At 41.9% G+C, this 13,088-nt stretch overlaps 1 long non-coding RNA gene across 1 annotated transcript in view; it reads right to left on the reverse strand.

Moving 5' to 3' along the window:
* Positions 1-263: 263 nt before the first annotated feature.
* Positions 264-13,088, reverse strand: part of LOC140716620 (uncharacterized) — a 110,026-nt gene continuing 97,201 nt past the window's right edge. Inside the window, exon 3 of the long non-coding RNA XR_012096330.1 lies at positions 264-1,223. This is a non-coding gene — a long non-coding RNA (uncharacterized lncRNA). The remainder of the gene's footprint in view (positions 1,224-13,088) is intronic.

Below are 13,088 nucleotides of genomic sequence, written 5' to 3' on the forward strand. Positions count from 1 at the left end.
CAACGGCAACCCACTGAACAATTACATGTATAGAAGTACGGTAATTATTTAAAATAAACAAACATAACAAAATTAACCTAATAGGAAAATTACTATTATACAGTCCAATCCAACAGTTGAAGGGGCAAAATTCTCAAAATAATAATGTAGTACATCCCAACACCTTCCTCAGGACAGTTATTTGCAAGTATTGTGAGATCTGTCAATCTGTTCTTGCCAGAATTGATTCAGAGTTTAAAGAGACTCAAATCCAGTTCAGGTGATGTTATTTTATTCAAGGTGAATACAAAGAACTAACAGCAAGGTATTGATCCAAGGCTCTTCCAGGAGTAAAACTACACATTTTACTGTCCAGGTGCCAAACAGAAAGGCTTAGTAGATATCTATGCTTGCAGACCTCATCAGCTAATGACATTTCAATGACAATTGGATATCAGAAGTGGAATTTCAAGTACCTGGGTGGCTATATCTCAAAGTTCAATAGTTTCATTTAGTATCAAAGAAATGTATGCAATATACATTCAGAAATTCTTGTTCCTTGCAGACATCCACGAAAACAGAATAGTGCCCCAAAGAATGAGTGACAGTAAAAATGGTAGAACCCCAAAGCCCTCTATTGTCCCATCCCACGCACAAGCAGCAGCAAAGCATCAGTACTCTCCACCCACCAAGCAAGCAATAGCAAAGCCTACAGGAAAGACCATGATCTGCAGTACAATGAAAACTAATTGTTCACCTGACAATTTGACATGCCACAGGCTCTCTCTCTCCCTAATGAAGGGAAAGTGCGGTGTCCCCCTTTCACAGTGAGAAGGAAGACATCACAAAACAACTCATTGATTTACAATGATAAAGTCTCTTGTGTCATTTTATTTTTTGAATTCTCTGACGCGAGAATTGTTGACAAACTCTGCCCCACCAACGAGAGAGATTGTGATTCACTGAGTACAGCATCTCCAACAGTTGATCCACCATTCCCAATGTTCCGTTTTCTACCGTGACGCTACAGTTGGTGGCACTGGTATAGAATCAACTTGTCCACAGGGCCGTGAGGCATCAGAACCCTGACAGTATGTTTGTCTTCTATGCCACGTCCTTGAGATTTCAAAAAGTGACCAGTCGTGAACGCCCTGGAGTGGGTCTCAACACCACAAAGAACTAAAGTCTGAGTGTAACTCCAGTTCAGGGACTCCAACAGAACCACATCGACCCTGAAAAAGAAACTGAAAAACATCAAAGGTAGAAATTTCCACAGATGAGCTTGAAGGGGTCTCTGTAAAGCAGCATTGTAGCTCCGCCATCGTATCTCTGAGGATCTATCCCTGGCCCAACATATCAATGCAGTTACAAAGAAGTCACGATAGTGGTTATATTTCATTAGGATTATGAGGAGATTGGGTATGTCATCAAAGACATTCTCATCTTTTTACACATGTACCATGGAGAGCATTTTAACCGTCTGCATCACCACCTGGCATGGCGGGTGACAGCAATGGTACTGCACAGGATTGAAATAAGCTGCAGAGAGTTGTAAGCCTAGTCAGCTGCATCATGGGCACTGGTCTCTGTAGTATCCAGGACATCTTCAAGGACTAATGCCTCAAAAAAGTGACATACATCATTAAGGACCCCATCACCCTGTTCATGCCTTGTTTTCATTGGTACTGTTGTGACTGTGATTGAAATCACCGGGAGACACTGAAGCTGACGATATAGAAGTCTTTATTCAGCATACAAATAGGCATCATACTGGAGACACTCTCAGAAGAGGGTCCCTGATCTAAAATTACACAACATTTTTATATGTTAAAAATCAAAGGTAACAATAGGACAATTCAATAGTTACAATGTATATAATTTTTAAACAGCTAGATGTTCACACCAACACTCCAGACACCCAAAATGAATGTTAATAACCACTGGCTCTGGGTTGCATTCATGCATATACAGACATCTCAGGTCAATGTTGAGGTTCTCAGTTTGCATTCAACCCCAATCTGCAGCTCCAAGAAGACCATTGTTCTGGGTGCACTTTAAACTCAATCTACAATCCACCATTCAGATCTGAAGACAGATTGCTGTTGAAATTAATATTTGATATATACCATAATTCCAGAATACACATTAACACTATAATCAGGAAGGAAGTACAGAAGCCTGAAGACACACACTCAACGATTCAGAAATAGCTTCTTTCCCTCTGCCATCTGATTTCTGATTGGACATTGAACCCATGAACACTACCTCACTACTTTCTTACTTTTATTTTTGCACTACATACTTAATTTAACTATCTTATATATATGTACTCTTTTTTTCTCCTATTAATATGCATTACATTGTACTGCTGCCGCAAAGACAACAAAATTCACAGCATATTCCGGTGATATTAAACCTGTTTCTGATACCCAAATTTGCTATCCCTGATCTTCAGGGCCTGAGAGTTTCCAGGTCAATGACAAACCCCAGCTGCCACAGTGATCCATAGTGATTGTTGTCTGTGTTGTTGTTTCTGTCTAAACTTGATTCACTGGGCAGCTTTGGTTCTCATCAACAAACATCAGCTCCAGCATGTCACATTGGGATTCTGCCTATCAACGTAATACTGACAAGGCAGTTTGTGACATCTTTTGCTTTGTCCTTACATTCCACTTTGTAGCTGCCAATTCACAATTATCTGATCACCTGAACTACCGTCATCAGGATGGACTTCTGTGCTCAGTCTGAGAAAACACACTTTCAGTTGTTGGTGGGAGTCTCCCAACTGCTTCAGAACATAAAGTGCAGGTGTACATACATTTGAACTGCTCATTCCCATAACATAATCAATAAATCAATCAGTAACAGTCAATCATCATTACAGTGAGCCCATTTCTGACACGTGGCAAATGCTCTGTAACGAGGAGAGAGTCTTGCTGTCCGTGTGTCTTTTGACCTTTAGATTCGATTCATTTTGTCTCATTCTGTGCAGAAGCACAATGTCAGAATTGTATTTCCATATGTAAAGCAGTGTGTTTATTCTTTTTAGTAACACAGCTCCACTGGGAGGGCCCCCTGCTCAAATTAAACCTGCCTGTGAAACCGGAGAGGAAGTGTAAGGACTGAGTGTTAATGTTATCGCAGAGTTTCAGACATCTGTCAGCTATTAATAACAAATCGTTACTGAGCTTCAAGTAAACCTACAACACAGAACAGTACAGCACAGGAACAGGCCCTTCAGCCCATGATGACTGTGACAACCACAACACCAAATGAATCTAAACTGAACTATCTGCACATAATCCATATCCCTCCATATCCTGAATGGTCATGAGCTTTTTCAAATGTATCTTAAAGATCCTGTCATGCTGTTTCCACCATTACCCCTGGCAGTGCATTCCAGACACCTACCACTCCCTGTGTTTAAATAAAAGCTTATACCACACATCTCCTTTAAATGTTACACCTTCACCTTAAATCTCTGTCCTTTTGGAATTGACATTTTACCCTGGGAAAATAATTCTGACTGTTCAACCTGTTGATGATTCTCATACTTTTATAAGCCTTTATCAGTTTGGTTCTCAGCCTACCCTCCAGAGTTACAGTCACAGATTGTTCAACCTCTCCTTACAGGTAATATTCTCTAATCCAGGCAACATGCTCATGAACGTCTTTACACCCTGTCCCAAAGCCGCCACATCCTTACAATGCAGCAACCAGAACTGAGGGTTAATGAAGTTTCACCCAGGTTAAAGCAGGCATGAAAACCTATGCTTTAACTTGGACAAAAAGCAATCTGTACTTTCCTCTTACCCAGTCCCATGAAATTCTCCCAGCAGGTACACTGTCTCCTTGATGCTGGAATGTACTGGATTCTACTTTATGGCTCGTTCTTAGGGAAACTGAAATTTTGACCATTAGTAATAAATGGAAGGTTTAGATGCTCAAATAAAAAAAAATAATTGATTAGGTGGAGGAGAAAAATGCTTTCATCTGTGGGGATGGGGAACCAAAACTATTGTAAATTATCACTAATCTCAGTTGGACAAAATCAAGTCATTGAAGGTTCATGCAGAAAATAAACAATGGCATGAAATAATTGGTCTGAATCTGCTGCTGTGCTGTACATTTCATTTAATTATGTGTAGTACCAGAGTCATGGCAGAGAAACAATATCTATAGGGTTTCCTTTCCTTCACCATGTTCCTCGCCCACTCTCTTTATCTCCTCCTGGGATTTTCACTCTTCTCACTCCTCCAGCCCATTGCATATCTACATCACAGAGGCCCCTCCATACCGGACATTGATGCAACCAGTTGAATGTTCTCAATGTTACATCTGTACAAATTTCTAGAGTCTTTGATGATCGACCAAATTACCTCAAACTTCTAATGAAATGTAGCTGCTGACGTGTCTTCTTCATAACTGCATCAATATGTTGGGTCCAGGAAAGATCTTTGGTGATGCTGATACCCAGGAACTTGAAACTGCTAAACCTTTCCACTGCTGATCCCCTGACTATGAGTGGAATGTGTTCCCTCGACTTCTTCATCCTAAAGTCCACAGTCAATTCCTCCATCTATTGATGTTGAGTTAAAGGTTGTTATTGTGACACCACTCAACCAGGCAATCTATCTCAGTCCTGTACGCCTCCTCTTCACCATCTTAGATTCTGCCAACAACAGTTGTGTCATTGACAAATTTGTAGATGGAATTGGAGCCTTGCTTTGCCACATAGTCAATGTTGTAGAGCAGAGCATGTCCCATGTCTCAATTCCGAATGGGCAATAGGCAGTGGGAGCTGGAATGGGACAACCAGCTGTGAGATTTTTATGCTATAGATAGGATCAATGAAAATCAGGCTTTTTCCACTGAGGTTGGGTGGGATGACAAGCAGAGGTCATGGGTTAAGGGTGAAAGGTGAAAGTTTAAGGGTAACATGAGGGGAAACCATTTAACCCAGATGGTTGTGAGAGAGTGGAATGAGTTGCCTGCACAAATGGTGGATGCGAGCTCGATTTTAACGTTTAAGAGAAGTTTGGATAGGTACATGGATGATAGGGGTGTGGCGATCAGGGGTCCAGGTTGATGAGAGTAGGCAGTTTAAATACATTCAGCATGGACTAAATGGGCCAAATAACCTATTTCTGTGTTGTACATCTCTATGACTCTAGTTTAATGAATACAAGCCAATGTTAGGTCGAGGCAGGTACACATGAAAATTCTCAGGTGTGGTGAGAAACATAAGGAGGTAAACTGCCCACAGTCACAGAGGTTGTTGTTCGGTGAGCTCGTGTTTCAAGAGAGGTCTTGTTTCTGTTGTGTCCACTGACTGACACAGATTCCATAAGGGAATAACGAATCCCAGTGGACAGAGAGGGAATGTGGAAGGTTTACTTTGGGTGAGAGACCACTGGCAGTTTGGGTTCTAATTATTCCTAAAGATGAATTTAAGCTTAAGGTCTCAATGTGCTGCAGTTTGTGGGGAAAACAGGGATAGGAAGGGGGTGGGGTTGATATTACACTGCTATGGAGTAGAGATCTAATTAGACCATATCTGGCGCATTGGCTGTGATTCTTGGTATCACCCCTCAGGAAGAATGTATTTTCCTTGGAGAGGGGGTTGTGTGGACGAGGCACAGTGAAGTACTTTTGAGACCATGATGGACTATTAGGTCTGGTTTTCTGTTCTCTGAAGTGTGGAACATTGAAGGCTAGTGTAATTGGGGAGTTTAAAAACATTGAAGATTGGCACAGAACAATCACAGAAAGATTGCTTCTTCTGTTTATTCCAGTGCTAGGATATTTAGGACCCAGGGTATTCACAATTCTCCCTGGAAATGGTAGAGACTGGGGATTGCCAATTGAAACTTTCAAAATCAATAGAATTTTGTTTGATTTAGATTATTAAAAACTGTGGAGCCAAGGAGGGTAAATGGAGCTTGGACGTAGGTCAGCTTAATTGGGAATAGACTGGAGGGCTGAACAACCTCCTTCTGACAGTCAATACACAGGATAAATTTGAACAGAATCTCTGTGTGCAGCTGTTGATTTGCTAGAAACACATTTCATATTTTCGTTCTTGACAGGTGGATGAAACTGAGCAGTGATATAGAGGCTATATCCTTCTCAGGCTTCCTGTAGGAGATGTCAGCTTGACTTATTCTGAACAGGGGAACTTCCAGAGGAAAAAGACTTACTAAAATGAATAAGCACACTACTGACGATAGTTTTTTTTAAATTTAAGGGCCAATACCAATAAACAATTCTTTAGAGTCATAGAAACTAGAACACTACAACACAGAAACAGACCCTTCAGCCCATCTAATCTATGCCAAACTATTAATCTGCCTAGTCCCATCAACCTGCACCCAGACCATAGCACTTCACGTACCTGTCCCAATTTCTCTTAAGTGTTGAAATCGAACGTGCATCCACCACTTCCACTGGCAGCACATTCCACACTATCATCACTTTCTGAATGAAGAAGATCCCCCTATTGTTTTCCTTAAACAATTCACCTTTCACCCTTAACCCATGACCTCTAGTTCTAGTCTCACCAAACTTCAGTGGAAAAAGTCTGCTTACATTTACCCTATCTATACTCCTCATAATTTTGTATACCTCTGTCAAATCTCCTCTCATTTTCCTGCACTGTAGGGAATAAAGCCCTTACCTGTTCAACCTTTCCCTATAATTCAGATCCTTAAGTCCAGGCAACATCCTTGTAAAAGAGGATTGACTAGTGGGACTGAAAATCTGAAGGGAGAAGGGGTCCGTGCAATCATGGGGACATATGTCCTTTGGAAAGAAACAACACAAAGCTGCCTTGACCCAAACTTAAATATTGAGTTCTCCTGGGAAGAAAACAGAGATGGACTCAGATTGAAGTTGGTGTTTAAACTGCTGCAACAGTAAGTTTGTGCTCTGGCCCAATCCCATTAAACTGGCTGTTCCAGCTGAACTGCTCCAGTACAGATGCAACACTGACATATACACAAGAATGAGAAAAATTGCCCGATATGTCCACTCTTGATATACGGGACAAATCCAATCAGCCAATAATTGTCCAACTAGTCTCCTCAATCTTTGGTAATGTGATGGGAGCAATAGTCGACAGTGTTAGCAAGTGGAACTTATTCACCAAATAACCTAATCACCAGTGACCAGTTAAGGCTTTGCCAGGACCACTTGGTTCTCCTTTGATAACAGCCTTGATACAATTATGGGTCAAAGAGCTGAATTCCAGAGATGAGATCAGACTGACTGCCTTTGACAAGTCATGGCAATGAGCCTCTCCACCAAGGGACAGCTGAACCAGCAAAGGCAAAGTACATAAGAACATCATCAACAGCAAATCATTCATTATCCAGAGTTGGAAATACTTTATCAATGCTTCATAATCACTGGGTCTAAATTGAAATTCCCCACCCAACAGCAGTGTGTGAGGTCTTTCACCAGAAGGACTACAGTAGTTCAATAACACCACTTTCCACCACCTCCAGAACATCTCGAATGGACAATTAAGACTGGCCTTCCCAACAATCCACAAATCTCAAAACTAAATTAAAAAACAGTGGTCACTTCGTTAAGTTCAAGAGTGGAAGCTGGTGTAGTTTTCTGCTGCTGTAGCCTATCCACTTCAAGATTCCACATGTTGTGCATTCAAAGATGCTCTTCTGCACACTGCTGTTGTAACACATGGTTATTTCAATCTTCCTGTCAGCTGGAACCAGTCTGGCCATTTTCCTCTGACCTCTATCATTAACAAAGCATTTTCACCCACAGAATTGCCATTCACTAGATGTTTAATGTTTTTCACACCATTTTCTGTAATCTCTAGAGTTTATGAAAATCCCAGGAGATCAGCAGTTTTTGAGATGCTCAAACCACCCTGTCTGGCACCAACAATCATTCCATGGATAAAATCACTTAGTGTCATGATCCCAAATGAACAGTGCTAGGTGTCCGAGTTTCGGCACTCCAGTTCCCCAGAGTGTGGTTAGCAGCCACTGTCCCGTTTAGACTCAGACTACCAATTGTTGCCTGCGACATTCCATCATGGAAAGTTTGTACTTAAAGGCCTCGTGCTGAGCACTCAGTGCTCAATTGTAAGAGATGCAATTCTTGTTCTACTGTTTGTGAATTTGCCTTTGGATTTCATTTGTGTTGTCTTGTTTATTTCGAGTCTGAGCCTGTTAAATTTAGTTAACTCTGTTCTTGGGTTCACCACTATCAATAGCTCTCTTGTATCAACTTACGTCACATGTCTTCTCCGTTCTGATGTTTGGTCAGAACAACAATTGAACATCTTGACCATGCCTGCATGCTTTTATATATTGAGTTACTGCCACGTGATTGGCTGATTAGATATTTGCATTAACGAGCAGGTGTACAGGTAAACTGAATAAAGTGACCACTGAGTACAGCTAGTCCAAGTCTCAGAAGCAAACAGAAGGACAGAGATCACTGTAGCTGATAGACCCGTAGTTTTGTGTTAGATTTTAAAATCATTTTTTTTCCTCGATCAATCCATTTCTGTGCTGGGGCATTGAAGACTTTGGGGAATTTCACCTTTGATCTCTGTCTCTAGTATGAGGTGATTCTCGAGTTATTGGAGCAGCCTACATTTTCTGGTTCACAGGTTTAACTGCCTTCAAGACTGTGTCCCAATACTTCCTTGTGCAAATGGATCCTCGATTTCCTCACTTGCAAAGCCCAGTCAGTTTGGATTGGCAACACCCCCTCCACAATCTCCATCAGCAAGGCTGTGTGCTTAGCCCTCTGCTGTACTCACTATATGCATACGACTGTGTGCCTAAGCACAGCTCCAATACCATATTTAAGTTTGCTGATGACACCACTGTCGGAGGCTGAATCAAAGGTGGTGATGAATCAGCATATAGGAGGCAGATTTAAAACCTGGCTGAGTGGAACCACAACAACAACCTCTCAGTCAATGTCAGCAAGACCAAAGAGCTGATTATTGACTGAACATCTCAAGAAAAAAGAACTTGAGTTACATTAAGTATATCTATGTCTATTACACAGTTAAGTTAAAATAGTAGAGCAAAAAACAGAAACAAAGAAGTAGTGAGGTAGAATACAGCCATATGTAACAGCGCTACTCTGGAACCAAGGTGCAAAACACAGTACCAACAGTCATACATAGCACAAGAGCACATATAAGACAGTAAGCTCATATAAAATATCAGTAAAATAGTCACAGAAAGTATAGTCCCAGACACTGAGTCCATGAAAGTTGCAGCAGTCTGCAGTCAACCACAATATAGCTTGCCTTCTGCCAAATCAACACTGGGGACCAGCACTGACTCCACTTTGGACACCATGCTACATTGCCTCCAATGGAGTTCACTGACACCAACACTTCTCTCTTGGGCAGCTGTAAACAGGCAATGCCACGGCTTGAGGCCTAAGTCCCTGCTAAGTCCAAAGCCATGCAGCTACCCCACCATCCACCAATATATTAGTGAATTCAACTTGCAACACTCCACATTAACAATGTCCAACAGGGTCATGCGATCACAAGGAAAGTGGCTAAGATGAACACTCACAGTTAGACTACACATCGCCTTCACACACCAACTCCTTTACACCTCTCTGACACAGTCAGCAGCATAGTTCGCACCAACTCCAACTCTTTCACTTTCTCCCCCAACGAGCAACTTGCTGAAGAAAGGCTTTGAGAGGTTGGTCATAACTAGAATCAACTCCTGCCTTAGCAAGGATTTGGACCCACGGCAATTTGCCTATTGCCATAGTAGGTCTACAGAGGACACGATCTCAATGGCTCTCCATGTGGCCTTGGATCATCTGGACAATACGAGAACCTAAGTCAGTATGCTGTTCATTAACTATAGCTCAGCATTTAATACCATCATTCTACAGTACTGATTGAGAAGTTACAGTACCTGAACCTCTCTCTGAAACTGGATCCTCAACTTCTTAACCGGAAGACCACAGTCTGTGCAGATATCTCCTCCTCTCTGATGATCAAAACTGGTGCACCTCAGGGATGTGGGCTTAACCCACTGCATTATTCTAGCTCAAATCCCATCCATAAATTTACTGATGATACAACCATTGTTGGCTGCATCTCAGATAGTGATGAGGGGGTGTATCGGAGCAAGATATACCAGCTAGTTGAGTGGTGTTGCAGCAACAACCGTGCACTCAACATCAGTAAGACCAAAGAGCTGATAGTGGACTTCAGGTAGGGTAAGATGAGGGAACACATACCAATCCTCATAGAGAAGTAGAAAGAGTGAGCAATTTCAAGTTCCCGGGTATCAGCCATAAAGAAGGCAAGACAGAGGTTATATTTCATCAGGAGTTTGAGGAGATTATGTTTGTCACCTAAAACACTTGAAAACTACTATGGATGTATGCTGGAGACCATTCTGACTGGCTGCATCACCAGCTGGTATGGTGGTGGTGGAGGGGGGGGGGAGAACTACTGCACAGAATCATAGACAGATGCAGAGAGTTGTAAAATTAGTCAGCTTGATCATGTGTACAAACCTCCATAGTATCTAAAACACCTTCAAGGAGCAGGACCTCAGCAAAGTGGCTTCCATCATCAAGGACCCCCATCACCCTCTTCTCATTGTGCTCTTCTCATTGTTACCATCAAGAAGGAGATACAGAAGCCTGAAGACACACACTCAGTGATTCAGGAACAGCTTCTTCCCCTCTGCCATCTGATTTCAAAATGGACATTGAACCCATGAACACTACCTCACTACTTTTTTTATAACTTCTGTTTTTGTGCTATTTACCTTAATTTAACTATTTAATATACATATATACTTACTGGAATTATTGCACTGCTGTCACAAAATTAACATATTTCACAACATATGCTGGCGATTTTAAAGCTGATTCTGATTCTGATGGGGTAGACCTGCAGTACTCTAAGTTCTTAATATCCAGCAGGGTCTTGTACTCATAAAAAATAACACCTCTAGTTGACCCTGCCCTCCATCGTCTTACCTGAAGTCCCCTACTAACTACCTCTACTCACTAACCATTACCTCCAGGTCTCCAACCACCGTTACATTATTCTTTAGAAAGATAGAAACATAGAAAGCCTACAGCACAATACAGGCATTTTGGCCCACAAAGCAGTGCCGAACGTATCCTTACTGTAGAAATTACCTAGGGATACCCACAGCCCTCTATTTTTCTAAGCACTATATACCTATCCAGGAGTCTCTTAAAAGACCCTATCATATCTGCCTCCACTACCTGTCAGTCACCTTATGTAGAGACACTCCTGTGCTTAAGGATACAATTAATCTATTTATATGCACTCTAACATACTTATATTGATAGTTTTTTTTTATTATTTTTGTGTTATTTTGTGGCTTTTTTTGTGCTGCATTGGATTTGGTGTAACAATGATTCCGTTCTACTTTGGTACACCTGTGCACCTGTTTGTCAACAAAAATACATAATCAGCCAATCATGTGGCAGCGCAATGCATAAAATCATGCAGATATGGTCAAGAGGTTCAATTATTGTACAATCTAAACATCAGAATGGGGAAGAAATGTGATCTAAGTGACTTTCACCATGGAATAATTGTTGGTGCCATACGGGGTTGTTTGAGTATCTCAGAAACTGCTGATCTCCTGGGACTTTCAGTCACAGTAGTCTCTAGAGTTTACAGAGAATGGTGAAAAAAAGAAGCCATGCAGTGAGGGGCAGTTCTGTGGGTGAAATCTCCTTGTGAATGAGAGAGATCAGAGGAGAATGGCCAGACTGGTTCAAGCTGACAGGAGGGTGTCAGTTACACAAATAACCATGCGTTTCAACAGTGGCGTGCAGAGGAGCATCTCTGAACACACAACACATCAAACCTTGATGTGGATGGGTAAGAGCAACAGAAAACCACGACCATACACTCAGTGGTCATTTGATTAGGTACCGGAGGTACTGTACCTATTCAAGTGGACACCACGTATAGAAGATCCTGTGAGGTCTGGACAGTGTGGCCATGAAGAGCATCTTTCTTCTAGTGGGAGAATTTAAAACAAAGGAGCACTATTTAATAACAATTGGATACTATTTGGGAATGAGATAAGGTAATATTTTTGACTGCAGAGTTATGTGTTTTGAACTGTCTTCCTTGCCAGAGCAGGGAAGCAGAATCTCCGAACATATTTAAAGTAGAGGGAGGTGGACTCCTGGAAGGTAAAATTTGAAAGGTAGCTGAGGGCAGGTGGGAATGTCGGAGTGAAGTTATGGTCAGATCAGCTATGATCACATGGAATGATAAACCAGGCTTCAGGGGTGAAGTGGGGAACTCAGTTTCCTGACTTGTGTATCAGGGTCAGATAGTTAGCAAGAAATGTCACAGGGAACTCTGAAGAATGTTCTGTCTTAGTGAGGTAGTGGAACTCACTGCCACAAGAGGTGGGTAGAGTGACTGATAGGGATGGATCTACGGGGAGAAGAGACAAGGACATGAGGGAGAAGGGAGGACATACGTGCACTGCTATATAACATGGTAGGAATCATTGTGTGCTGTGTGTAAGTGGACAGTGAGGCTTCCAGGGATACAGACAGGAAAACTGAATGGATCCAGACAAGGCAGATGGAATATAAACTGGGAATAAGTGAGGTCACCAACTTTGTTAAAAACATTACAAAGATACAGAGTACTGTGTTCAGATTGGAAGACTGAAGAGTGTTGTTCAGAGGTAACTCTGTCCCTTGTCTATGAATCACTAAAGTCAACATGAAGGTGTGGCAACACTGAGTAGAAGAGCAGAGACATGTAGCTCCAATTACAGACAGCCACGGGGAAACAACCTCTACAATACTGAGTACAAGTCTGGGCTCCCTACCTGAGGACGGATAGATTTGTGACACAAGTAGTGCAGACAGTGTTCATCAGTTTGATTGCTGGCACAGCAAGCTTGTGTGAGGAGAGGTGAAGCGGACTACACTCCACTCTCCAGAGTTTGGAAGAGTGGTGTGAAATCTATCTCATTCTGGAGTGATGGCAGGGTAGATGCTGAGGGGATGTTTCTGCTGGCCGGGATGTCTAGATCCAAGGGGCACATGCTCAGAGTTCTACTATT

The sequence above is a fragment of the Hemitrygon akajei genome, chromosome 25 (genome assembly GCF_048418815.1).
Source record: "Hemitrygon akajei chromosome 25, sHemAka1.3, whole genome shotgun sequence".
In the NCBI taxonomy this organism is placed as follows: Eukaryota; Metazoa; Chordata; class Chondrichthyes; order Myliobatiformes; family Dasyatidae; genus Hemitrygon; species Hemitrygon akajei.